Source organism: Nerophis lumbriciformis, linkage group LG15 (assembly GCF_033978685.3).
Source record: "Nerophis lumbriciformis linkage group LG15, RoL_Nlum_v2.1, whole genome shotgun sequence".
Lineage (NCBI taxonomy): Eukaryota > Metazoa > Chordata > Actinopteri > Syngnathiformes > Syngnathidae > Nerophis > Nerophis lumbriciformis.
Window position 1 is genome coordinate 4,826,777 of NC_084562.2, and position 12,108 is coordinate 4,838,884.

Here is a 12,108-nt window from a genome sequence, read left to right on the forward strand (position 1 = left end):
TTATTCTATTACACATTGCTTTAACATGTCAATATTTTTTGCCTTGATGTCACACTCAAGGGTGGGGTAGCACATTGTTTGTAGCCTTAAAAGTCAATAAAATTAATTGATTGGAATATTAATAATATTGTATTTGGACTGTGTGAAGTAGAATACAGCATGAAATGTACCTAAAATGTATAAATGAAATATTCTTAATTACTTTCATTCCAATGCAATTCAGGTTTCTATGTTATAGAGCTGAATAGACTACTGTAGTGGCATATTTCTAAATTGTTTTTTTTTCTTGTAAGCATTAATGGAGCCTTTATGATGTCATGAGCACAATTATTATAGAGGTTTGTTTGAAATAGGGACAGATACAGAAACATAGACATCTGAAACAGTTATCCAATGTATGCATCATAGTGTTTGTAGCCAAAGCTAATTTACAACACTTGTCCCCAACAACAACAACAACAACAACAACACAGATCCAACATAAAAATAAAAAATAGAATGAATAGATAATAATGATAATAGTAATAATATAGACAAAGTGCAAACTAGAGTTAAAAGCCAATAATAATAATAATAATAATAATAATAATAATAATAATAATAACACAGACAAAGTGCAGACTAGATAAAAAACAATTAGTAAAAATGAGTAAAAACTAAACATGGGAACAAGATTGTTGCTCAACTAGCCATAATTGTGTTTGTTTTTTGAAAGTGACAAGTGCAGGTATACTTTTCAAAGTGTTTGGTGGAGAGTTCCATACTTGTGGTCCTTTTATTGAAAAGGCAGTTTGGGCAAAAGATGTCCTACGAAATGGAACGCAACAGTTGCCTTTTGACATTGCTCGGGTGGTAGACCTGGTACCACTTTGCAGTCTTGTAATTGCCTTGCAGAGCAATTGGGGAGCAGAGTTATTCAAGCATTTAAAAACCAGTTTGTATTTGGTTAAAATTTGGCAATGATGATATCGTATACTCTTCTTGTCTAGAACTGTTAATCGCCCCTTAACAACAAACACACACATTTGCCTGCAACCTTGACATGTTAATGTATTTGAACCTTTTTTGTGTGTAGTATTTAAGTAAACTTTATCTTCTATATACATCTTTAATCCCACCCTTATATCCCATCAACTATGCATTTTTAGAAGCAAAATATAATCTTAATGAAATAATTGTTGGTAGTTTTAAGAATAGATTCCTCCAAATTCATATATATGTGAAGCTTAGGAGAATCCATGTCAGAGGTAACCATAGAGTTGTTGTTTGTTTTTTTGTGATATTCTCAGGTTTTGCTGAATTCTTAGTTTGCCACTGATACATTATACAAGTTTATACAAATGGGAGGGCTGACATTGATTTTAATCACGATTAATTGCATTATTTTCATGGTTAACTCAGTTTCATCGTGTGAATATTTATGTTCTGCATACCTCAAAGAGATACGTTTCCACACTCTAATAATGCAGGAGCAGATAACTGTGTGGTGGTTATTGGAATAAATGATCCAGACAAGCACATTCTAGAATATTCTATACAATAATTTAAAAAGCAGGTTGCTGCATTAACCTTTATGCCACCATCATATTTACTACATCTTTTTTTGTCCCGTCCAGCCACTCAGGCAAATCATATTGTTGACATAGATGCCCTTCTCATACCTGCCAACTACTCCGGTTTTCCCGTAATTAGTACGGTTTTCATCAACCTATTCCGGGTTACGGTTGCAGTGATAAAAAATACGGTTTTTCATTAATTTAAAAAAATATATATATTTTTTAAGTTTTATTCACGAAATCGCGTAACAACAATGACAATCGACACTGCTTCCCGTAACTTCCTATCGAGCCATTCCGAATGCCATGCGCGAGGCTATTTATAGCACCGCTGCCAAGCACGAGGCACCAGTTGCCATTGTTTCCAAACGAGCGAACGATCATGGAATCAGCCGGAGAAAAATCGCAAACGAGTCTTAAACCGAAAAGAAAACTGCAGTCATTCCGTGAAGAATATTCAAAAGCCTATCCGGGAATAATTATCCGTTCCAAAAAGGGTGAAAACTACGCGAATTGCACCTTGTGCAGACAAGATTTTTTGATCGGACACGGAGGAATTAGCGATGTAAAAGACCACGTTGGGACAAAAAAACAAGTCTAAATGCCGTTGCTAGCGATACAAGTGGAAAACTTTCAACGTTTTTCGTCGCCCAAACAGATTCTTTGGATGTGATAAATGCCGAAGTTTTATTTACGGAGGCAATAATTGAGCATGGACTTCCAATCGCACTGGCTGATCACATGGGACAGTTATTTCGGAAAATGTTTCCCGACTCCAAAATCGCCAAAAAATCTGGATGTGGTCGAACCAAAGTTAGCTTACCATGTTTACAGTATGATAATTGTGATAGAAATGTGAATTTTAGGCACAGAATATTTTTTACAATTGAACAAGGCAGTAGATTATACAAGCTTGGACAGAAAGTTAATAATGACACCAATTTTTTTTTTTATGGAATTGTTTAGTACTGTTTTACCATTTGTTTACTGTAAAAAGTGTTTATACTGTTCATACTTTCAATTAACAAATTGAAGTCTTGTGAAAGGTTGACAGGATAACTGGCATTAACTGTCAAAATAATTTCAAACTATTGAAGTTAGCTTACAGAATAAACATGTCAATCAACCCATATGATTTTTGCTGTAATATTTTTGTTTTGAAAAGTCACTGTGACTGATAGAAAAGTGATGGTTTTAGCAACATTTTAACCTGTCTGAATGCTAATAATCATTTTGCGTCGGGGGCCTTCACCCCCCTGAACCCCCCACCAGGACTTTGTCCTGGACCTACCGGGGCCTGCGGCCCCTGGACCCTGGCTACTAGGTTTTTCTGATTTCAAAAGTTGGCAGGTATGCCTTCTGTTTTGTGTGGGATACTTCTCTTGTTGCTTTATTTGTATTTGACTTCATTAAATGGATTTGTTTTAATGTTTGGCACAGCCGGACCGGAGCAGAAGGGGAAAGAAAGAAGGAAAAAAGGATGACTTGCGGGGTACAAAGAGGGTCAAGACAGAGAGACAACAACAACAACATTACGACAGCAACAACAACAGAACGACCTCAGCAAATACAATATGCAAAAATATGATAAAAAAAGTAAGGCATAGAAGCAGTTTGTGAAGTAAATATTAATAACAATGAACATTATTGCACTACAAATGGAGCAATAAAAATACCAATAGAAATAACCAGAGGTGGGACCAAGTCATTGTTTTGCAAGTCATAAGTAAGTCTCAAGTCCCGAGTCAAGTCCAAAGTCAAGACTGGAAAGTCTCAAGTCAAGTCCCAAGTGTTTGATGAGCATTCCTCAACTTTATCAGTATTTATTGCCACCTTTCCAAACTTCTTTGTCACGTGTTGCTGGCATCAAATTCTAAAGTTAATGATTATTTGCAAAAAAAAAAAAAAAATGTTTATCAGTTTGAACATCAAATATGTTGTCTTTGTAGCATATTCAACAGAATATGGGTTGAAAATGATTTGCAAATCATTGTATTCCGTTTATATTTACATCTAACACAATTTCCCAACTCATATGGAAACGGGGTTTGTATAAGTAGACGCAGCATTGGCGAGAAATTCGGCGTTGATCAAGTATGTCTTGCAGTCACTTACGTGTGTCGGCATGCAGAAGCCTCATACAACATGTGACTGGGCCGGCACGCTGTTTGTATGGTGAAAAAGCGGACGCGACGACAGGTTGTAGTGGACGTTAAAGGCAGTGCTATCACGGCACGCCCTTAATATTGTCCGGGTGAAAATCGGGACAAATTCAGGAGAATGGTTGCCCCGGGAGATTGTCGGGAGGGGCACTGAAATTCGGGAGTCTCCCGGAAAAGTCGGGAGGGTTGGCAAGTACAAACGTATGTTGCTAGGGCGGGATAGCCATTCAAAGAAGGTGAATTCATTAAGTGCATGTTAGATTTTTTTAAGAAATATTTTCTTGCGGCCCAGCCTCACCCAGTTTCTGCATCCAGTGGCCCCCAGGTAAATTGAGTTTGAGACTTCTGGTCTAAACGCAAGTGTCTTTGAGTCGTTAAAACTATGACATTTTCTGAAGCACGTGATCAATAAATAATACAAATAAATAAATGAATACATTAATTGATTATTAAATAAATTAAATATTAAATAAATAATGAAATAATGGCTTCACGGTGGCAGAGGGGTTAGTGCATCTGCCTCACAATACGAAGGTCCTGAGTAGTCATGGGTTCAATCCCGGGCTCGGGATCTTTCTGTGTGGAGTTTGCATGTTCTCCCCGTGACTGCGTGGGTTCCCTCCGGGTACTCCGGCTTCCTCCCACCTCCAAAGACATGCACCTGGGGATAAGTTGATTGGCAACACTAAATTGGCCCTAGTGTGTGGATGTGAGTGTGAATGTTGTCTGTCTATCTGTGTTGGCCCTGCGATGAGGTGGCGACTTGTCCAGGGTGTACCGCGCCTTCCGCCCGATTGTAGCTGAGATAGGCTCCAGCGCCCCCCGCGACCCCAAAGGGAATAAGCGGTAGAAAATGGATGGATGGATGGAACAGTATAGAACATTTTATGACACATGCTAATTTACTTCCAAATACAAGTGTTATTGTTGGACAAAAACATATTTTAGCATCTACTTTAAATCAATGAATTTATTAGTAGAAAAAATAATGTTCAGAAAATGTTTACAAATCCAGCAACATGTTGGAAGGAAAAATAGCTTTAACAGAGAAATATCTGATAATAATGTGTCTAAACGCAAAGTTTAATTGAGTCGTTAAAACTACGACATTTTCCGAAGCACGTGAAGGCGTCTGAGGCATTCAGGTCAGGTGCCAATGGTGAAGCGGCAGTCAGGGCAAAATATTGTTGTGTTGACGAGAACAAAAATGTTTTAAACAGAAGGAGGTCTTTGTAGAGATGTTCGCAAATAAGAAGGCTTGGTTTTCGGACAGTGTGTCACCAACTTTTCGCGAATTCTGGCGTAAGTGTTGTGGTTTATGTATGCTACCTGTTTAATATGTATTCACACAGTACTATTAAGCTAGCTAGCATTATGCTAACTGTGTTATGCAACGTCTCCTCTTAAAAAATATTCTATTGTGTATTCCAGAACACGTTTAAACCAAGTAAAAATATACCTTATAACACAAATTGCCTTGCAGTATTGGAGTGTGGAATACTTACAGGGTGGAGAACAGCAGACTATCTTTTCAGTGAGGATGCTACACACCCTGATACACTCAGGTGAGAAACACAATAAATGATAAATAATGTCCTTTCTTAACTGTATTTTGTTTAAATTTTCCATCAGGATTTTTAGGAGTGAGGCTTACCTGTGGGAGAAGGTTACTGTTTTTCACAGCTTTTTCCTGAATGCATGTCAGAATCGAAAGAGTATAAAGTCGGTCAGCATTGGTCACTATGTGCTGCCTCCTTTCCCAGTGCAGGATGGTGAGAAAGTTTGTACTATTTTATATCATGGTGTAACTAGGGCTGGGCGATATGGCCTTTTATTAATATCTCAATATTTTTAGGCAATGTCACGATACACATCTCAATATTTTGCCTTAGCCTAGAATGAACACTTGATGCATATAATCACAGAAGTATGATGATTCTATGTGTCTACATTAAAACATTCTTCTTCATACTGCATTAATATATGTTCATTTTAAACTTTCATGCAGAGAGGGAAATCACAACTAAGTCAATTTACCAAAAGTGTATTTATTAAACAGTTAAGCAGTGGCAAACATTCATGTAATTTCCAAAACAGAAAGTGCAAGATTGTCAGAGACATTTTAAAACAAGCTATTAGTGCACTTGCATGAGTGGAATAAAACAAAACAAAAGCATAAACTACTTATTTAAATAATTTGGCTTTTTTCACTCAGTTATAAATATAACAATATCAACAATATAAAAAAAAAAAAAACAGACAACAAAGCGTAAACCATAGACGATAACTAGGAAGTATCCATCTCATTCCAATCATGCTAGTGTTGAGCCGATACTGATACAGCCGTTGATATTGATGATATTTGGATCACTCTGCCTACCACTACAAAAATGCATTCACACTCAAATTCACACCTAAGGACAAGCACAATAACTGCTTTAAATAATACATGAATATACTACCTATACTGCAAGTAATAATGTCTTCTTTGATTGTAACTTCAGCAGTGAGAAACGTGATTGGGAGGTTTATTTGGGAGTATGAAGAGGACCAGCCAGGCGCACGGGTATGATTGATGACACATAATGAAGACAGTGTGTTTTAACTCGGTATGTTCTGATTAATGTTTTATGCAGCCAGTTTTGATACTGATCATACATGAAAGAGATTGGCCGATACCAATCACATATTACCTGTACATTTCTCCATTTATTTATGGTGAGTGCTATTGAACATTTAACAATATCAACACAATATTTAAACAAGTTCCTTATTTTTCTTTCATTACATACAATTGCTTGAGCAAAATTAATTCATTAGTACAAAACAACTAAACAAGAGCAACAACTATCTGCTAAATCCCTTGGTTTTGCCATCCTGTGTCCAGAGAATTCATTTGTGTGTGTGTATGTATGTGTATATATATATATATATATATATATATATATATATATATATATATATATATATATATATATATATATATATATATATATATATATATATATATATATATATATATATATAGATCTGATGATTCAGTACGTATCATATACCACTGACACTGCCCTTAAAAGGCCTACTGAAATGTGATTTTCTAATGTAAACGGGGATAGCAGGTCTATTCTATGTGTCATACTTGATCATTTCGCAATATTGCCATATTTTTGCTGAAAGGATTTAGTAGAGAACATCGACGATAAAGTTCGCAACTTTTGGTCGCTGATAAAAAAGCCTTGCCTGTACCGGAAGTAGCAGTCGATATGCGCGTGACGTCACAGGTTGTGGAGCTCCTCACATCCGCACATTATTTACAATCATGACCACCAGCAACGAGAGCGATTCGGACCGAGAAAACGACAATTCCCCCATTAATTTCAGCGAGGATGAAAGATTTGTGGATGAGGAAAGTGAGAGTGAAGGACTAGAAGGCAGTGGGAGCGATTCAGATAGGGAAGATGCTGTGAGAGGTGGGTGAGACCTGATATTCAGCTGAGAATGACTAAAACAGTAAATAAACACAAGACCTATATATACACACTATTAGCCACAACACAACCAGGCTTATATTTAATATGCCACAAATTAATCCCGCATAACAAACACCTCCCCCCTCCCGTCCATATAACCCGCCAATACAACTCAAACACCTGCACAACACACTCAATCCCACAGCCCAAAGTACCGTTCACCTCCCCAAAGTTCATACAGCACATATATTTCCCCAAAGTCCCCAAAGTTACGTACGTGACATGCACATAGCGGCACGCAAGTACGGGCAAGCGATCAAATGTTTGGAAGCCGCAGCTGCATGCGTACTCACGGTACCGCGTCTGTGAATCCAACTCAAAGTCCTCTTGGTAAGAGTCTCTGTTGTCCCAGTTCTCCACAGGCCAATGGTAAAGCTTGACTGTCATTTTTCGGGAATGTAAACAATGAAACACCGGCTGTGTTATCCGGCAAAACAGTCAGGGGGTGCATTCTACAGCGGGGGTGCGTTATCCGGCACATCACCTGCCGCAATACACCGCTTCCCCCCTACAGCTTTCTTCTTTGCTGTCTCCATTGTTCATTGAACAAATTGCAAAAGATTCACCAACACAGATGTCCAGAATACTGTGGAATTTTGCGATGAAAACAGTTGACTTAATAGCTGGCCAACATGCTGTCCCAAAATGTCCTCTACAATCCGTGACGTCACGCGCAGGCGTCATCATACCGAGACGTTTTCAGCAGGATATTTGCGCGAAATTTAAAATTGCACTTTAGTAAGCTAACCCGGCCGTATTGGCATGTGTTGCTATGTTAAGATTTCATCATTGATATATAAACTATCAGACTGCGTGGTCAGTAGTAGTGGGTTTCAGTAGGCCCTTAATATCGACACCACAATTGTATGGGTCGATCCGATCCTCCTCTTACATGTCTTGTACTAACTGTGACAATGCTGGCACACCAACAACTGTTATAATATTCTCTTTCTATACTCTTATTAATCTACTAATTATTTTCCTGTTAATAGATGCTTAGTTTCTGCTGCAATGTGGTTACATCTACACTTCTTAGTGTTTATTAAGTACTTAAAGCTAGCTTAGCGACGAGCTGAGCTATGAGCATGCTTCTCTCCTGGCTTTCTTTCAGTGTTTTAAACATGTTTAGCCTCAACCTCCAGTGAGAGTAATACTTGATAATGATAACTAATATACTAAGTAATTCAGTTATTTTCCACAATGGAGGTGATTATTATTAGTTAAGGGTAGCTGCTCCACATTGTGTGTGGAGATCCCTAATTAGCTTCTAACCACTTGTCAGCCAGAGAGGATCGACACCTATGATTGGAATTAAAAGGCATTAACGGGCTGTGGCCAATCACATACTTTTTCACAAAAATTGGCCAATAACGATCGGTGGCCGATTGATCAGCACATCCCTATGTTAACCTATTAACAGTCAATCACTAGTTACCGCTGTCTGCCTCACTGTGTTGTCAGGAAAGTTTTACCGACCGGGCAGAAGCAAAGTGTGGCTTTGACAGGTGTGTTTGCATATGAATGTAAAAACACACTGCATTAAAAAATATATATATATACTGTAGTTCCTTTCCTTCCAGTGAGACTGAACCATTAATTGTATCAGCACTGTGTTGTGAGGATCCCTCCAGGTGAAACATTTATCATTCACACTTTTTTTTTCCCACTCTTTTTGGACTGGCAAAGTCTATATTTATCTAATAATGTGTCCTCTATTTTCACTTAAGGATTCATCAGCATGGACAACCAGCAAAAATGTTCACGTGAGCTACGTTACTATCACCCTAGTGATTTCCGTTGCACTCAGTGTAACGCACTGACAAGACACTATTTGTAATCTATTATTTATATTTATTATAATTGTCAAGTTATCTTTTGTTTGTTTGTTTCCTCCCCTAACTTGAAAAGGGTTTTGACTTTTTGACCAGGGGTTACACTGGGACTTCACTCTTTGTTTTAATCCAATGATGAGACAAATCTGTTTCTCCTTTTATTTTGGACCACTAGATTGTCTCATTTTTTCATCAAATAGTTATAAGGTGAAAAACCTTTGGAAAAGGTGGACAAATACAAACGCAATTAGGGACCAAACATAAACAAATTACAATAAACCATTTTTTTTAAAGTAAAGGTGTTTCTAGTGATGGGTTCGGCAACACCGATGCATCGGCGCATGCGTCGAGCTCATAGAGCGAAACCCTGTGTCGGTGCGCGTACCGCTTTTAGAAAGTCACGTGACCGATCATGAGCTGTTTTGGTCACGTGACCGATACGCGAACTGTGTCGCACTGACGCCTCCTCTGCCCTGTGAAAGGGTCTTTTCTACAGCCGGAGAAATAATAACTAAGAAGAGAAAGCGTCTAAAATTGAATACGTTGGAAAAACTGTTTAAAAAAAATAAATAAAAATGTGTAAAAAAAAAAAAAAATTCCAGGTCCACAAGCATCCTCATTCACAACACGTTCTCTTAGATTTCCATGTTATGATACATGTTCACATTATTTATTGACTGTATCAAAAAAAGACAAAAAATATATTTTTATTTAAATGAAGTTATGAAATAATCCTAAATGAAATACAATGACTTGGTTTATATTATTGTATATACTAAGTCAGTGGTTCTCAACCTTTTTTCAGCAATGTACCCCCTGTGAATTTTTTTTAAATTCAAGTACCCCCTAATCAGAGCAAAGCATTTTTGGTTGAAAAAAAAAAAAAGATAAAGAAGTAAAATACAGCACTATGTCATCAGTTTCTGATTTATTAAATTGTATAACAGTGTAAAATATTGCTCATTTGTAGTGGTCTTTCTTGAACTATTAGGAAAAAAAGATATAAAAATAACTAAAAACTTGTTGAAAAATAAACAAGTGATTCAATTATAAATAAAGATTTCTACACATAGAAGTAATCATCAACTTAAAGTGCCCTCTTTGGGGATTGTATTAGAGCTCCATCTGGATTCATGAACTTAATTCTAAACATTTCTTCACAAAAAAAAAAAATCTTTAACATCAATATTTATGGAACATGTCCACAAACAATCTAGCTGTCAACACTGAATATTGCATTGTTGCATTTCTTTTGACAGTTCTTTTTGACAGACATTTTAGTGACAAACCTGAGCTTGTGCTTCACTGAGTTTATGAACTTACATTCATATTTTGTTTAAGTATTATTCAATAAATATATTTATAAATGATTTTTGAATTGTTGCTATTTTTAGAATATTTAAAAAAAATCTCACGTACCCCTTGGCATACCTTCAAGTACCCCCAGGGGTACGCGTACCCCCCATTTGAGAACCACTGTACTAGGTCATAAAATCAGTGTCAGTTGAGTCGGTCCATAGGTTGCCTGTAGGGATTCTTAATGTCCAGCAGATGTCAGTATTTAGTGACACAGTATCAATACAGTTTTGCAATGTGTTGAAACGCTTCATGACGCCTCATCAACCCATCACTAGGTGTTTCCAAAAGTACATATAGTGACCCTTAACAACTTGGATTTGGCATTTAAACATTTAACAACCACTTGGCAATTAAAATAAATTCAAAACATCAAAATAATATAAGTCATCTCACCGTCAGCCACCCTGGTCTCTGTAAACAGTTGTCACTACTGTATTCGGCAAAATCTCCTCGAGCAGTGTTTGTTGACTTGAAGTTTGAGCTGGAGCTGCAGACTTAAAAGGAGTGGATTTGATTGCTTCAGGTGAGAGCCTTCCTGATTACTGATGGTCTTCAGCTGTTGGGAAATATTGTCTGTAATTCCAGTTCTGTCCACTGGGGGGAAATGGAAGCCAAACTCATATTTGGAGATGAGGCCCTTCTGTTTGGGTGAAGGCTTTGGCCTTGTGTAGAGTTTGCCAAAACAATAATGTACTAGTAAATCAATATTATTACTTGAGCTACTTTGATTTAAGCATTTATTATTACTAGTTAAGTAATTAGTAGTAGTTAAGTAAAGTATTTTTGAAAGTAATTGATTCACTAATGAAATTGTTTTTGTTTATGAAGGTGTCAGCAGACTGCATTTTGTTATAAAAAGTGGGTACATATTTGATATTTATAAATGTGACAAGGTTAACTCTACTTTTCTTGTTTTGTGTTTTTCATTTATTGATTCATGGTGGTGGTTAACAAATAGTATTTTTTCTGTCACTGTAACTTGGGCATATTTATTTTACTCACTTACTGTACGTGTGGGATGCGCTTGCAGACAAAACCAATATTTAATCCTGTGGAACATTCCATTTTAATTACCTTCAAAGCCAAACAGGATATACAAGTCCACACGTTTTTGAAGGGCATAAAACGTTTAAAAAAATGTTTTTTTGTTTGTTTTTTTTTTTACTTTTTGCTCAAATATTTTAAAAACTTTAGTCCTAAAGAAAAATATCATACATGTAATGCGTTTTAATTTGATTTAGATGAGATAATGTCACAGGTTTAAATTAGTAAAATAACTTGTGTTTTGCAAATGTAAACTAAATGAATGGATGGAATAGATGCATTGGTGGAATTTGAGCATAAGGCCTTAAAAGTGTCAAAATAAACAGTATAATAAAAAATAAAAAAAACATGTTTGGTATTTTTATGTGGGGCTGAAGTTGATTGAGAGATTTAAGATAACTATTTAAATCTAAAAAAATGTAAGCCTTTTCTAAAATGAATGCCTTTCCTGTTTGGCTTTGTGGTATTGTTCAATAGCCTCAGTAAAAAACCCTTTCTAATATAAATGTTAAACATAAAATATGGCCAAAAATGTACTGAAAGGACAACAAATTCAACCTTAGTCCCCTAGGGTTAAAACACATTTGTTTTCACTATATGAAATGATACTTTTTGTGTATTGTAT